The sequence below is a fragment of the Panthera leo genome, chromosome B1 (genome assembly GCF_018350215.1).
Source record: "Panthera leo isolate Ple1 chromosome B1, P.leo_Ple1_pat1.1, whole genome shotgun sequence".
Taxonomy (NCBI): domain Eukaryota; kingdom Metazoa; phylum Chordata; class Mammalia; order Carnivora; family Felidae; genus Panthera; species Panthera leo.
Window position 1 is genome coordinate 63,672,997 of NC_056682.1, and position 16,702 is coordinate 63,689,698.

The window sequence follows — 16,702 nt, forward strand, 5'->3', positions numbered from 1 at the left end:
CTGGGGGATACTTTACTTGTGAAAATGTGGAGATGGGACAGGATGGGGCAAAGAGATAGTAACTAGAATATTCTGACCTACGGAAATAGTGTTACATAACAATGGTGTATGCCTGAGGACATGGCCCTGATTAGCCTCACTTAAAATCTAAAAATGAAAAGTCGTGTGGAAACTGAGGAGAATTTTATTCTGGATTGGCCTTGTGTGTAGTCTGTATGTCACTAATTCCTCTGTTGTTAGTCTCCGTAGGAAAAATATCCCAAAGTGGGTTTTTGGCTTCTCTTCTCTACTCCTAGGTGAAGAACGTGTGCTATTGAAGATCATTCTCTCCTATTTCTTCAAAAGGCCCATGCTCATCAAGAGGCTAGGGAGAGGAGTGTGGATTCAGGAACCCGAGTTATGGAAAGCCCATGTACTGGGTAAGCAGAGCTTTGCAGGCAGTTTGCTACAATGTGAATTGCAGATAGTTACCTAATAAAGGGAACGGCTATTTTATTTCTTCTTTTTGTTTGGAATGTGTCTTTCATATATCTGTGCTCTGTGAGCCTATGTCTGTGTTCATGAGGTGATATTTTATTCAGTATTGTGGTGACATTAAAGCTTGTTAAGTCAGGCTCTAAATCAGACTCTAAGTCAGGCTGGTTAAGTTCTCTAAAAAAAATTCTCAAATTATTACAGCCAAAGTGTAACCAATGTTACACTGAGAATCATAAATACAATTCAAATAAATACAAAATAAAAAATGTATTCTTTAGTTCAACTTAAAAGTTAAAATGTAATATTTAAAACAGTGGTTTGTATCACTATTTTGTCATAGTCATTTTTATGATACTAAAAGAACTATGTGAACTACGTTTCTAATTATCATTTAATCTCAATAGGGTTTAAATGTATAACTTTCTAAAGAAAAGGCAGCCATTTTAATTTCTGCATCTGCAAAAGTAACGTTACATGAGGCCAGATGTGTGAATTACTTCAAGTTATATGGAAAATTTTGTCTAGGGAATATTAGAAGGATAAGGGTTTGAAAAAATAAATATGCCATTGTATTCCCCAATTTTCAGTATTACTATACTAATAACTATTAGAAACTAGGAGTGAAAATGCTAATATTCTTCTAATTATAAGTTATGGGCAGCACAATATGTTCCTAATAGCACTACATGCTTTGTTCATATTCAGTAGTGTAAGGAAAAAAATTAAAACCACTCAGTTTAACACGGTTGCATATCAGTAAAGCTTAGCTGTTTTTAAGCTCTTCTTCAAAAGTAAACCCGACAGGCTGGTTTAAAAATATCTACCCATAATCTCTGCCTCATAGGTGTCTATGTTTCTGTAAGGTAAAAAGCATCAAGAAGGTCAATGAAATGTGCAGAAAGAGTAAGAATAACTGGAAACACTTACCTGTGGTTAGCCTGCTCTGTCTGAATATAACAGAGTATAATGGCTTACAGTGGTGAATTGAGTCATCAAATTTATTTACTGATAGTCCATCTACTTGCTATTTTAGATCAATTCACAACTTTCAGGGGGAAATAATTTCATAAACTGGAAAAGAGAATTAAAGATGAAATATAATTCTAGAAAACAATTCAAGAAAAAAATTTACTGAGTTTGAGAAAAACATCTTTTGATATCAAACTAAACTTAATTCTAGACCACACACAAATATTTTTCTTCTTTTTAAAAACTGTTGGAAATTGAAATAATCATGGGCTTATTTGGAAATAATTTAATTACCTTGGATCACATATCAAGTCATAAACATGAACTGCATATTTAGTGGTTATAGAACTTAGAAATAAGATTTCATCAACCAACATTCTAACCAGCCTATTCTAAAAGTTAGTAATTATATGCTTTATGACCTTCTCCATGTACTCTCTGCCTGTGAAGTTGTTCCCCAAAATATTTTCAATAGAATTTGACAATTAAAATGGTGAAGTTTCAAATACCTGATTAGAGAATCTCCTAATCTTTTGCATTGACCAGATCATTTCATATGGCTTATCACTAACCTGTGGAGTGAGATGATTACAGACCCATTGTTTCTACCTTGTTTTGCTCTCTGGAAGATGAACAGAGATGGCACCAGATTTTTTTCAAATCCCGCACTCACTTTGTACAAATACAAATGCAGACAAAACATTGCTCTGAAATGTACTTTAGCAATGAACAAATGATAGATCTGAGACTCAGATAAAGGTATTTGCCTCAGGTTGTGAAGACAGCATTGGAGCTGAGACGAAAGCGAAGATTTCCTGGTTCTTAGTTCAGCGATCTCACAGTACACTGTTGAGGCATCAGAATTTGTTTTAATTGTGGGAAGGAAATACAAAAGTACTACACTGTGATTTTCAGAACTATTTATGGACTTCCATAGGACACAGTTTCCAAATTATTTTGGAAACTTAGGTTAACACCTGCTACTTTTATTTTTATTTTTTTTAAATTTTTTTTTCAACATTTTTTTTTTTTAATTTATTTTTGGGACAGAGAGAGACAGAGCATGAACGGGGGAGGGGCAGAGAGAGAGGGAGACACAGAATCGGAAACAGGCTCCAGGCTCGGAGCCATCAGCCCAGAGCCTGATGCGGGGCTCGAACTCACAGACCGCGAGATCGTGACCTGGCTGAAGTCGGATGCTTAACCGACTGCGCCACCCAGGCGCCCCGACACCTGCTACTTTTAAATAAAGGAAAACATTTTCATTCTTTATACAATTTTCCTGCTTCCACTAGAAGTGCCAAACAGTACACAAGCTGTCAGTATCTCCATTAAAAAAATACAACAGAAAGGGGTTTAAAAAGTTTTATTAGGGAAATGAGGAGCTTAAGTAGAGCCTGTTATGCCCAGAATTCGTGATCCCCAAAGACCACTAGGGAGCCGAGTCGGATGCAAAAGCAAAAGAGACTTTATTCGAGCTAGCTTGAGCTCAATCCCCTACCTGCACGGACGCAGCGGTGAGATACCAGGGAGAGAGAGCGAGTTTCAAAAGCATAAAGGTTTTATAGGGGTCTAGGGGCAGTTGGTGAGGTAATGGCTGTGGCCTCGGCCGATTGGCTGGGGAAGGGTTGGAGTCCTGTTAGGCAGGTCGCTGGGCATGTTTTGATCAGTAAGTTTGAATGGGTGAGCGGGAGGTTACTCAAGGGGAGGAGGCACGGTCTGAGGTTTCTGCGATTTTCCCAGAAAAGGGGTCATGTCAGGGACATAGTCACTCAAGGTGGAGAACACAGAGCAAGATGGAGTCGGCGGGTGTAGGCCCGCCCTTTCAGAGCCCAAGTTGTGGCTCTGCTTTCTCCAGTTGGATGTGGTTGGTTACTAATTTCCATAGTTTGATCACCTTTTATATTCCCATAGGTACTACACTGTACAGAAACCCCAAGAAGAGTGAGCAGCAAGTTAAACATCTTTTACTAAGGTTAGCATATTTAAAAAGAAACAAGAAATGCATTTGGCTGGATTTCAGCGTCTTTTCAGTGAATTGTTTCAATAGCAATGCTGTTGCCAGTGGATTTTAAATATCTTAAAAGAGTTTACAGGTGCACACCAAAATTCTGTAACAGCCCATGGTCATTTGGAGCTCAGTGGGTAAGCGCTAATGTCAAGGGTTCTAGCCTGTATTTTCCCTGAAAGCACAAATACATGATATGATAGAACTTGAATTCACACTTGCCTTGTCAGATAGACCGAGGCACATAAAAGTTGGTTAGCGAGAAATGATATTGAACTTACCCTTAGCTTTCCCAGTAAAGAGAAGTTCTTATAGGAACTACTTGTTGGGAACCACAATTTGGCCTTGGCATCCTCAGGTCAAGCTGAAAATCTTAGCTGCTGTCTGACTACAAATTGCCATTTTGAGTGGCTTGCATGCATAGTAACCATGAGTCCATACTTACTAGATATGATTCTAATTGCAGTTAGATGCATGATGACTGTAGTAGTGTATTATCAAGGAACCAGTGGTTTACAAACCTACAAATATTTTTGTTGGCAACACTGCTGTGGTTTTTAAATCTAGAAAAAAAATGTAATGAGTAAGTTTTGGTGGGACATTTTCCTCTCACTACTGTCACTTGGTACAATGCAATGAGAATACACCCAGATCTTAAAATTGGGTACCTGTATCTTACCTCAGCTAGATAACAGTTCTCCCTGTTTACTTTGTGATGTGTCAGAGTTACAAACTTTCACTATAAAGGGCAAGATAGGAAATATTTTAGGTTTTCCAGGCTATGTGGTCTCTGTCACAACCACTAGACTCTGCTGTTATAGTGCAAAAGTAGCCACGTGCAGTAGGTAAATGAATGAGCGGGACTGTGTTCCAGTACAACTTTATCCACAAAATCAAGAGGTGGGCTGGATTTGGCTGACGAGCGGTAGTTATAGTAACATATCTAGAGTGAGAAAACTCTTCTTAAAAAATCCCTAAACTTTAAAAGTCTCTTTGCTTCAACCCCTGGTAAAAGCATTCCATAGAATGAGTTTTGCAAAAATAGCTATTTTAACTTTATTTCAATTCATGGGATATGTGAAGATATATTAAGGTTAGTTGGTGGGAAGTAAAAGAAAAAAAAATTGGCCATTATTTTCTTCATTGAACAAATTTTAAAGGAGTATAAGAGTTGTTTTTTTTTTTGGTTTTTTTTTTTTTTTGCAGAGATTACAAAATACATTTAACTGATTTGTCAATGTCAAAAGATAGAAGTAATGAATTTAGATCACTACAGTCAGGAAGTCTACTAAACAGAATGAATTATCCAGCCCATTAATTTAAGAATTGGCTTGTGTTGTGAGAACTTCTCTAGTTATTGATACTTTCATTTGTATTTTGGTCAATAGAAGGATGACTTGCTATTAAAATTGACCTCTTAGATCTTGGGGAAAAAACACTAATTGATAATTCCTATTTTAGAGGCATATGTTTTGTCATCTGAATTTGCTAAGAATTTGTAATACCACTAGATAAATAAATAAGAATTGGCCAAGAATGATGCTTATGGAAAGCCAGGGACCCTGCCAGATTTAAAAAAAAAATCATATATAGGAAAATTTGACATATTCTGCCTCTATTCTGACATGCTATTTTTATGAATATTTCATTTGAGTTTTAGTCTCCATTTAGAGAACAGAAGCTAGGAGAGTATTGTTTCTAGATACACTATATTTGTGTTGTTATAACTTACATGACAAGTAGACTGACAAGGGCTGAGGAGGTTTAGGATCAAGAATGAAGTTGAAGGGTATGATGAAAATAATAGAACCAATATGCCTGATAGTTTAAATAAGTTTATTATAGGTTCAATTATGAGTGGAAAATTAATAGAAAAGTTTTGTTAAAAAAGGAACATGATAAGCAGGTATGTAAAACTTGATTTAATCATATTCCAGTTCTAGAAAAGGCAAGGTGTGATAGCCAACCTCCAGGATGGTGCTCAATGTTCCTGCCTTCTGGTATTCAGTCCCTTTGTTTAGTACCGTACCACAATGAATAAATACTGACCTATAGAATGTGTAAGAAATAATGATATGTGACTTTTTAGGCTAGATCATAAAAGGTGTTTTGACATCTGCTTTGCTCTCTTTAGAATTGCTCGTTTATTTTAAGGTCTATGTTTAAAGTGTGTAACATGATGATTTGATATACATATACATGATGAAATGATTAGTCAAGCTAATGAATGTATCATCTCCTCACATAGGTACCGTTTTGTGTGTGTGATAAGGGCATTTGAAATCTACAGTATTCCATACAACATGATTGTCTAGGGTCACCATGGTATACATTAGATCTCTAGACTTATTAACCCTACATAACTGCAACTTTGTACCCTTTGAACAATATCACCCCCCCACCCCCATAAACAGCTTCTGATAACCACTGTTTAACTCTCTGCTTCTATGAGTTTGACTTTTTTTTTTTTTTTTATAGATTCCTCATATAAGAAAGATCATAAAGCATTTCTTTGTCTGGCTTATTTCCTTCAGGTTTATGTTGTCACAAATGGCAGGATTTCCTTTTTTTCTCATGGCTGAATAACATCCCAAGTGTGTGAGTGGGGGTGGGTGTGCGTGTATACATACAAATTTATATACATACATATACATATATGTATATGGACATTTTCTTTATTTATTCCTCTGTTGACAGACATTTGGGGTTTTTTTCATATCTTGGCTACTGTAAATAATGCTACAGTGGACATGAAAGTGCAGATATTTTAAGATACTGTTTTCATTTCTTTTAAATATATACCCAGAAGTGGGATTGCTGAATCAAATGGTAGTTCTATTTTTAATCTTTTGAAGACCTTTATACTATTTTCCAGAGTGGCTGCACCAATTTACATTCCCACCAACAATGTACAGAAGTTCCCTTTTCTTGACATTCTTGCCAGCACTTGTTATCTTTTCTCTTTAGGATCATAGCCATTTAAGAAGTGTGAGATGATTTTTGTCTATAGTTTTGTGGGGGCAGAGAGGGTACTTTTAAGATTACTTTTCTTCATCACTGATTTTTAAAAATTTGTTTATGATGTGTCTTGATGAAACATTTTTCATATACCTTGTTCCTGAGGTTTGTTGAGATTCTGGGTCTGAGGGCTTAAAATTTTCACCAAATTTGGGAAGATATCAGCCATTATTTCTTCCAACTTTTTTTTAAAAAAATATTTAAATCCAAGTTAGTTAACATATATATAACACCCAATGCTCATCCAAACAAGTGCCTTGCTTAATGCCCATCACCCATTTATCTCATCCCCCTGCCCAACACCCCTCCAACAACCCTGTTTGGTCTCTATATTTAACAGTCTCTTAAGGTTTGCCTTCTTCTCTCTTTTTATCTTACTTTTCCTTCCCTTCCCTATGTTCACCTGTTTTGTTTCTTAAATTCCACATATGAATGAAATCATATGATATTTGTCTTTCTCTGACTGACTTCTTTTGCTTAGCATAATACGTTCTAGTTCCATCCATGTTGTTGCAAATAGCAGGATTTCATTCTTTTTGATCACCGAGTAATATTCTATTTTTTTTTTTTTTTTTTGTGTGTGTGTGTGTGTGTGTGTGTGTGTGTGTCTGTACACACCACATCTTCTTCATCCATTCATCAGTTGATGGGCATTTAAGCTCTTCCCATAGTTTGGCTATTGTTGATAGTGCTACTATAGACATTGGTGTGCATGTGCCCCTTCAAATCAGAATTTTTGTATCCTTTGGATAAATACCTAGTAGTACAATTGCTGGGTTGTAGGGTAATTATATTTTTAATTTTTTGAGGAATCTCCATACTGTTTTCTTCAGAGAGGCTGCACCAGTTTGTATTCCCATTAGCAGTGTGAAAGTGTTTCCCTTTCTTTGCATCCTCGCCAGCATCTATTATTTCCTGAGTTGTTAATTTTAGCCATTCTGATAGGTGTGAGGTGGTATCTCATCATGGTTTTGATTTGTATTCCACTGATGATGAGTGACATTGAGCATGTTTTCACATATCTGTTAGCCATCTAGATGTCTTCTTTGGAAAAGTGTCTAATCATGTCTTTTGCCCATTTCTTCACTGGATTATTTGTTGTTTTGGATGTTGAGTTTGGTAAGTTCTTTATAGATCGTGGATGCTCTTTATCTGATATGTCATTTACAATATCTTTTCCCATTCCATTGGTATCCTTTTAGTTTTATTGATTGTTTCCTTCACTGCACAGAAGCCTTTTATCTTGATGAGGTCCCAATAGTTTATTTTGCTTTTGTTTCCCTTGCCTCTGGAGACATGTTTAGTAAGAAGTTGCTGCAGCCAAGGTCAAAGAGGTTGTTGCCTGTTCTCTCCTCTAGGATTTTGATGGTATCCTGTCTCACAAGTAGTTCTTCATCAATTTTGAGTTTATTTTGGTGTATGGTGTAAGAAAGTGGTCCAGGTTCATTGTTCTGCGTGTCGTTGTCCAGTTTTCCAACACCATTTGCTGAAGAGACAGTCTTTTTTTCCACTGGATATTCTTCCCTATTTTGTCAAAGATTAGTTGGCCATACACTTGTGGGTCCATTTCTGGGTTTTCTATTCTGTTCCATTGATTTATGTGTTGGTTTTTGTGCCAGTACCATAATGTCTTGAAGTCCAGAATAGTGATGCTTCAGCTTTGGTCTTCTTTTTCAACATTTCAACATTATTTCTTTTTCAACATTACAACGTTCAACATTACTCTATTTGGGGTCTTTTCTAGTTCTATGCAAATTTTAGAATTACTTGGTATAGCCCTGTGAATAATGCTGATTTTATTTCGGTAGGGATTGCATTGAAGGTGTAGATTGTTTTCAGTAGTGTCAACATTTTAACAATATTTGTTCTTCCAGTCCATGAGCATGGAATGTTTTTCAACTTGTGTCTTCTTCAACTTCTTTCATAAGCTTTCTATAGTTTTAAGTGTATGTATTTTTCACCTCTTTGGTTAGGTTAATTCCTAGGTATTTTATGGTTTTTGGTGCAATTGTAGATGGGATTGATTTCTTATTTTCTCTTTCTGCTGCTTCATTATTGGTGTATAGAAATGCAACCAACTTCTGTACATTGGTTTTATATCCTACGACTTTGCTGAATTCATGGATCAATTCTAGCAAGTTTTTTGGTGGAGTCTTTCAGGTTTTCATGTAGAGAATCATATCATCTATGAAGAGTGAAAATTTGACTTCTTTCTTGCCTATCTGGATGCTTTTTATTTCTTTGTGTTGTCTGATTGCTGAAGCTAGGACTTCCAACACTAGGCTGAACAGCAGTGGTGAGAGTGGACGTCTTGTCGTGTTCCTGACCTCAGGGGTAAAGTTCTCAGTTTTTCCCCCAGGGATGATGATATTAGCTGTGGCTCTTTCATATATGGCCTTTCTAATCTTGAGGTATGTTCTTTCTACCCCTACTTTCTTGAAAGTTTTTATCAAGAAAGTGTGCTGTATTTTGTCAACTATTGAGAGGATCATGTGGTTCTTGTCCTTTCTTTTATTAATGTGATGTATCATGTTGATTGATTTGTGAATATTGAACCAGCCCAGCAGCCCAGGAATAAGTCCAACTTGATCATTTGAATACTTTTTTTTTAAGGCATTGCCGGATCCATTTTGCTAGTATCTTTTTGATAATTTTTGCATCCAAGTTCATCAGGGAAATTGGTCTATAGTTCTCCTTTTTAGTGGGGTCTTTGGTTTTAGAATCAAGGTAATGCTGGCCTCATACAATGAGTTTAGAAGTTTTCTTTCCATTTCTATTTTTTGGAACAGCTTCAAAAGAATAGTATTGATGCTCCTCCTCCTCCTCCTCCTTTTAGTATTGACTTTTCTTTAAATGTTTGGTAGAATTCCCTTGGGAAGCCACCTGACCCTGGACTTTTGTTTGTTGGGAGATTTTTTTATTACTGATTCAATTTCTTTACTGGTTATGGGTCTGTTCAAATCTTCTATTTCTTCCTGTTTCAGTTTTGGTAGTTTGTATGTTTGTAGGAATTTGTTCATTTTTTCCAGATTGCCCAATTTGTTGGCATCTAATTGCTCATAATATTCTCTTAGTATTATTTTGTGTTTCTGCTATGTTGGTTGTGATCTCTCCTCTTTCATTCGTGATTTTACTTATTTGGGTCCTTTCCTTTTTCTTTTTGATAAATCTGGCTAGGCAATGGACAGTTCATCTAAGCAGAAAATCAACAAGGAAACAATGGCTTTGAATGACACACTGGACCAGAGGGACTTAACAGATATATTCAGAACATTTCATCTTAAAGCAGAAAAATACACATTCTTCTCAAGTGCACATGGAACATTCTCTAGAATAGATCACACACGAGGTCACAGATCAGTCCTCAGCAAGTACAAAAAGATCTAGATCATACCCTGCATATGTTCAGACCATAACACTACAAAATGTGAGGTCAAACACAGGAAAAATTTTGGAAAGACCACAAATACTTGGAAATTAAAAAACTTCCTTCTAAAGAATAAATGGGTTAGCCAATAAATTAAAGACAAAATTGAAAAGTACATGGAAGCCAATGAAAATAAAAACATGACAGTCTTAAACTTTTGGAATGAGGCAAAGACAGTCATAAGAGGGAAGTAAGTATATAGCAATCCAGGCCTTCCTAAAGAAGGAAGAAATGTCTCAAATACACCATCTAACCTTACAACTAAAGGAGCTGGAAAAAAACCAGCAAATAAGTCCCAAAACCAGCAGAAGGGAAATAAAGAGCAGAAATCAATGGTATTGAAGTCAGAAAAACAGTAGAAAAGATTAAAAAAAAAAAAAACCAGGAGCTTGTTTTTTGAAAGAATTAACAAAATTGATAAACTCCTAGGCAGATCTATCAAAGAGAAAAAGGAAACGACCCAAATAAGTAAAATCTTCAATTTTCATTCTGCTCCCCTCCTGACTTCCATGGGTCAGGCTCATTTTTTCTCATTCCATAGCTCATGTCACAGTTTTTTTTCTTAGTCTTATTTCTTTCATTTTAGATAGCTTCTACTACAATGTCTTTATAATCATTAATATTTTCTTATGCAGTGTTTAATCTACTGTTAATTTCATTCAGTGTATTTTTTCCATGTATTTCTTTTTCATTTCCGGAAGTTTGATCTGGATTCTTTACTTGTCTTCCATGTTTCTTATTATGCTCATACTTTTCTCTACCTTCTTGAATATATGGAGCATATTTATAATAGCTGTTTCAGCATTCTTGTTTATTAATTCAGTTTATCATCTGTATCATTTTTGCATCCCCTATAGTTATTTACTCATTGCACATTGTGTTTTCCTGCTTCTTTGCATACCTGTTATTTTCTGATCGAATTCTAAACTAGACATTGCAAATTTTACCTATTACATGCCAGAGATATTGTTTTGGTTTCTTTAAATATTTTTTTGCCTTTATTCTGGGGTGGAATTAAGTTACTCGGAAATAATTTGATCCTTCTAAGTCTTATTTAGAAGTTTTGTTAGATGGTCCAGGACAGCTTTTAATCTGGGCTAATTTCATATCAGCACTATGGCACAATATCCTTATAAAGACTCTTCGTGATGCCTCGTGTTAGAAAGTCTCTCCATTCTGTCTGGTTAGAACATGAACTATTCTTGGTCCTTTTTAAGCTCTATGGATTTCTACTCCTTTTGAGTGGTTCTTTCCCCAGAGACAGAGTTTCTCTAATGGCATGCACTGATCAGTGATCAAGTAAAGACACAAAGAGGACCCCATGCATATCCCCACAACCCTCTTCCTCCTCCCGCCCCTCCGTGCAACGCTCTCCTCTTCAGTTCTCTGCCTTAACAGTTTTAGCTACTGCCTTTCTGAACCCTGAACTTTGTCTTCTCAACTCAAGAAAACCACTGAGTTCTGTTTGGGTTCCCCCTCTCTATACTGCAACTTGAAAACTCTCTCCTGGCAGTAAGCTGGGGCATTTTCAGCTTTCACTTTGTGTCTTTCTTCTCTCTCAATGCTGCTTGTTGTTTCATATATTTTGTCTAAGTCTTTTAGGTGAGAGGGAATGTCTAGTCCCTTCCATTCCTTAATGAATGAAAGCAGAAATTCTGGGCCTGAGGTTTTGATGGGATGTGGGAGGAGATTTTCTTGTGATGTAATTTTATATCTAGGACATGAGGTAAGGCTGTACTATAAGGCAATGTCCCTTAAAGGTAAAATCAATTTTAATATATTTTTCAAGTATATTGATTCTTGACTCTCATACCTTAAGTGGATGGTTAGGAAGATTATAATTGGCAATTATTTGCCTCATTAAGTAACTGTAATTTTCTGTTTTAGCATCATAGTATTTGTTATTAACTGATGAATTGAAGAAAATGTTATTTTTTCCTGTTTCATATTTGTAAGCATATATTTAAAAAATTCCATTAGTTAGGGGCATCTGGGTGGCTCAGTTGGTTAAGCATCCAACTTCGGCCTAGGTCATGATCTCACCGTTCCCAAGTTTGAGCCCCGCGACAGGCTCTGTGCTGACAGCTCAAAGCCTGGAGCCTGTTTCAGATTCTGTGTCTCCCTCTCTCTCTCTCTCTCTGCCCCTCCCCCACTCACACTCTGTCTCTCTCTCTCTCTCTCTCTCTCTCTCTCTCTCAAAAACAAATAAACATTAAAAAATTTCATTAGTTGGGGCGCTTGGGTGGCTCAGTCGTTTGGGTGTCCAACTTCGGCTCAGGTAATGATCTTGCAGTTCGTGGGTTCGAGCCCCCCCCCCCCCCCCCCCGCGTTGGGCTCTGTGCTGACAGCTCGGAGCCTTGGAGCCTGCTTTGGATTCTGTGTCTCCCTCTCTCTCTGCCCTCCTCCACTCATGCTCTGTATCTCTCTCTCTCAAGAATAAATAAACATTAAAATGATTCCATTAGTTAAAAATTTTAATTAATTGTATTATTTTATTGGTAAATTTTCTTTAGGTACTAATTATATTTCTTAAATTCTAAAACACTAAAACTATTGATTTATGATTTGGCTGACAATATATGGTTATGTTCTCTAAACAAGATGCCTGGATCAATTGTGTGTAACCATATGTAATTCTAAAGTTCTCCAGGAAATACTAGCTTTGGGGCACAAGTGAAATCACATTTTTTTATACCCCAATTCTGATGATTCTTGACAATAGCTTCATGTTCAAGCAGTGTCTCAAAGCATATCTTAGCTATTTGTGGGAACCCCCAAGGCATGTCTCATAATGCCTATAAACCAATCTTAATGCCAATGAATCACCTGCAGTTCATCATATAGCATCCACCATTTTTGACATCCACTGTGTATAAAGTCACTCTATGAAGCCACTCTGCTGATACAGCTGATGGCACTCATGGTGAAAATATCACAGTCCTTGCCAAGAGCATCATCTCATGATTCTTAGAGTAATAGTGCAGGATTAGTTTCTATAGGGAAGTGTTTGAAGTGTTTCCCCAAATCTCTCTTAAAATAGGTCAATTTCTGGCATTCATTCTTCACACAGAATCTCATCAAGTATTTTATGAAAAATAGTTTCATCAGCTTCTAGCCTTTACTTCTTTAATCAATGTGATTCGAACTGGCCTAAGGGAGCCTAAAGGGTAAGAGATATAATAAATTTACTTAATTTCCTTTTCACTTTCCTCCCTAGGGAAACTTGACCTAACCAAGCTACTACCTCCTTCTGCATTACAAAATAATCTCCATGTGTATTAAAGTATACAAATATGTACTAAAAGAAGATGGGTGCTATTCCCACCAAATCATATTGCCCAGGTACTTTTAGACAATTGATACCAGAGAAGCTTTAAACAAATACATTATAAAATTTCTAGTTTCTATTAGTTATGGATAATTAATCCTATTTTTGAAAAACCAGTATGTATCAATAATTGGGCCTTTTCCTATATCTAGGTTGTTCAGTTTATTTTCCTGAATAATGATCCATTGTTCTAAGTGCTTTAAATGTATTAGCCTATTTCTCACAATAACTTTATGCATTAGAAGCATTCATATTTCCATCTCCCAACTTGCCTGAGTTACCAGGGTAGAAAGTGAGGAGCTATAATCAGAGCTGTGTTAGTCTTGCTATGATGCTCTGCCACTCTAAAGAGGAAGTAAATTCTATAAAGATTTAACTTGATTATAATTTTGACCCCCACTTTGAACACTTGTGCATAAATTTTTTGTACCTTTATTACCTGCTTGTCCTTTAAAAATTATAAATAGTCACTCATCTGTGGAATTTAAGAAATAAAACAAATGAGGAAAGGGGAAAAAAGAGCGAGAAAACAAGAAGTAGATTTTTTTTTATTAATTTAATTGTTTTTAATTTTACATCCAGATTAGTTAGCATATAGTGCAACAATGATTTCAGGAGTAGATTCCTTAATGCCCCTTAACCATTTAGACCATCCCCCCTCTGACAACCCCTCCAGTAACCTTCTGTTTGTTCTCCATATTTATGAGTCTCTTCTGTTTTGTCCCCCTCCCTATTTTTACATTATTTTTGTTTCCCTTCCCTTATGTTCATCTGTTTTGTCTCTTAAAGTCCTCATATGAGTGCAGTCATATGATATTTGTCTTTCTTTGACTGACTAATTTCACTTAGCATAATACCCTCCAGTTCCATCCACGTAGTTGGAAATAGCAAGATTTCATTCTTTTTGATTGCCAAGGAATACTCCATTGTATATATATATACCACCTCTTCTTTATCCATTCATCCATTGATGGACATTTGGGCTCTTTCCATGCTTTGGCTATTGTTGATGGTGCTGCTATAAACATTGGGGTGCATGTGTCCCTTTGAAACAGCACACCTGTATCCCTTGGATAAATACCTAGTAGTGCAATTGCTGGGTTGTAGGGTAGTTCTCCATACTGTTCTCCAGAGTGGCTGCACCAGCTTGCATTCCCACCAACAATGCAAAAGAGATCCCCTTTCTCTGTATCCTCACCAACATCTGTTGTTGCCGGAGGTGTTAATGTTAGCGTTCTGACAGGTTTGAGGTGGTACCTCATTGTGGTTTTGATTTGTATTTCCCTGATGATGAGTGATGTTGAGCATTTTTTCATGTGTCAGTTGGCCATCTGGATGTCTTCTTTGGAGAAATGTCTATTCATGTCTTTTGCCCATTTCTTCACTGGATTATTTATTTTTGGGGTGTTAGTTTGAGAAGTTATTTATAGATTTTGGATACTAACCCTTTATCTGATATGTCATCCTGTCGGTTGCCTTTTAGTTTTGCTGATTGTTTCCTTCACTGTGCAGAAGCCTTTTATTTTGATGAGGTCCCAGTAGTTCATTTTTGCTTTTGTTTCCCTTGCCTCTGGAGACATATCAAGTCAGAACCCAACTGCCATTGTAGACTTGTAAAGTTCACCTTAAGCTTTTAGTTTTCATTCTGATCTCCAATTTCTCACCAGAAATGTAAGAATTAAAGAGAAAATGTAGTATAATTCAGTCTTTTTTGGAGAACCTCTATTATTGCTCATGCTCCCCAGGACTTCTGGTTGCATGAAGGGAGTGAAACCAGTTTTTACAAATCCATGTATCCTTTCTTGACCAAAATTTAGTGCTACAACATGAAGGTGGGGATTTGCAGACCATTAAGCTCAAACTTAAGCACCATCTTGTCTTTTTCATTAAGAAGGAAAAATGCAGCCTATGTTTCCAGCTTGATAAAATAGACTACTGCCTTCTAATTGGTCATTTTAATAAAAGAAAGTGACTTGTAATCATATAAGCTCCAGCTATTAAAAAATGTTGCTTCAGTAACTGTTGTTATACGTGCCTGCTCTAATGAGCTTTCCTAGATCTCTATGTGGTAGGAGATTCATTTGGGCCATTTAAAGTCAATTCTATGAACCTTTAAACATGCAAAATGATGTTAGTACCCTATCCTGTGGTTTCTAAATTTTAAACTAATGCTGAAATGGTTTTTATTGAGTTAATTGGCTCAAATATGAAGTTTCTAATTACCAAGTGCATACAGTATGTAGGGGAAAAAAAGATGAAAATCTGCTTTTATAGAATAAGATAAAGCTCTTTACAGCTTCAGTTGGCTAGCTGTTCAGAAATTAAAGAATGTAACAGTGAAAAACCCAGGAAATACTCCTCTTCCTGGAGTATTTTTATTCTCTAGTTTTCTAAAACCCTTATGGAATTTCCAATATGACAGTTTTAAAAGGCTGGGTCTGAAGTCAACATACCGACATTTATATCACAGCTCTTCACCTGTCATGCAAAAATGGCATTATTTAACTCCCTTTAGATCTGATTTTGTGGTCTATAACAAACTTCTTCAGGTCGTTGTAGTCACCAAATGGGAAGGTGTGCACGAAAGCACTCTGTAAGCTTAACAAGGTTTATACTGGTATCAAATTTTTTCCCTGTATTTTCAAAACTAGAAAACAGAATTGGCTTATTTTGAGAAAAGTTATTAGGTATTTTGTGAGGAAAATGAGGCAAACATATTCCTATCAAGAAGTCATCATTACTTAACCACAAAGAGCCTGTACAGCTTGGAAGGGCATCTTGACTATGACTCAAGTTGACGATCTTTGTGCCTTTGAGCTTTGTCCATCATAGAGTGTGCAATCAGACAGAAGTCTTTGCCAGATTCACTTGCTAAGTGACCACGTACCTCTGAATTTGAAATATCTACAGTTACATGTATTTGTTGAGGACTTGTTGGTTTTTATATAATGTACTCTTGCTCACATATTCATGTATATGCAAATTCTAATCATCCTTTTTTTCTCTTCTTTTTTCTTCTTATTTTAGTTAAAGAATACTTTTGCATTGAGTAATATGTGGCCATATATGTGAAATTATACAATAAGAAAATTCTTTCATGGCATAACTTGAACCGACATTATTTTCTTCCAACAGGACTGCCTTTCTTTTAACTATCTTTCTGTATCCTGGAGCTCATTGGTCTTACTGTGGCATTCTTCTGCGAAGGTAGTCTGATTTCATTAAGTGAGAGAGTGACAGGATGTTTCCTGAGATGTGTTTTGCCAATAGGAATACAGCATACAATGCATAAGGTATGTATTAAAAAATCATCAGAAATGCTATATAGGTATAAGTCACTACATCAAAACATATTTCTGTTCAAAACAATATATTTTTATTCAGTCCAGAAATACTTTTTGAATATATGTCAAAAGTTTTAAGGTGTTAATATCACATTGTATTCTTTAGCTACTCAAGAAGATAGGCATTGTCC

The 16,702-nt window shown here is 36.2% G+C and overlaps 1 long non-coding RNA gene across 1 annotated transcript in view; it reads left to right on the forward strand.

Moving 5' to 3' along the window:
* The first annotated feature begins 302 nt into the window (after positions 1–302).
* LOC122216940 overlaps positions 303–16,702 on the forward strand; it is a 63,599-nt gene continuing 47,199 nt past the window's right edge. Inside the window, exons 1-3 of the long non-coding RNA XR_006201198.1 lie at positions 303–419; positions 3,361–3,421; positions 16,363–16,520. This is a non-coding gene — a long non-coding RNA (uncharacterized LOC122216940). The remainder of the gene's footprint in view (positions 420–3,360; positions 3,422–16,362; positions 16,521–16,702) is intronic.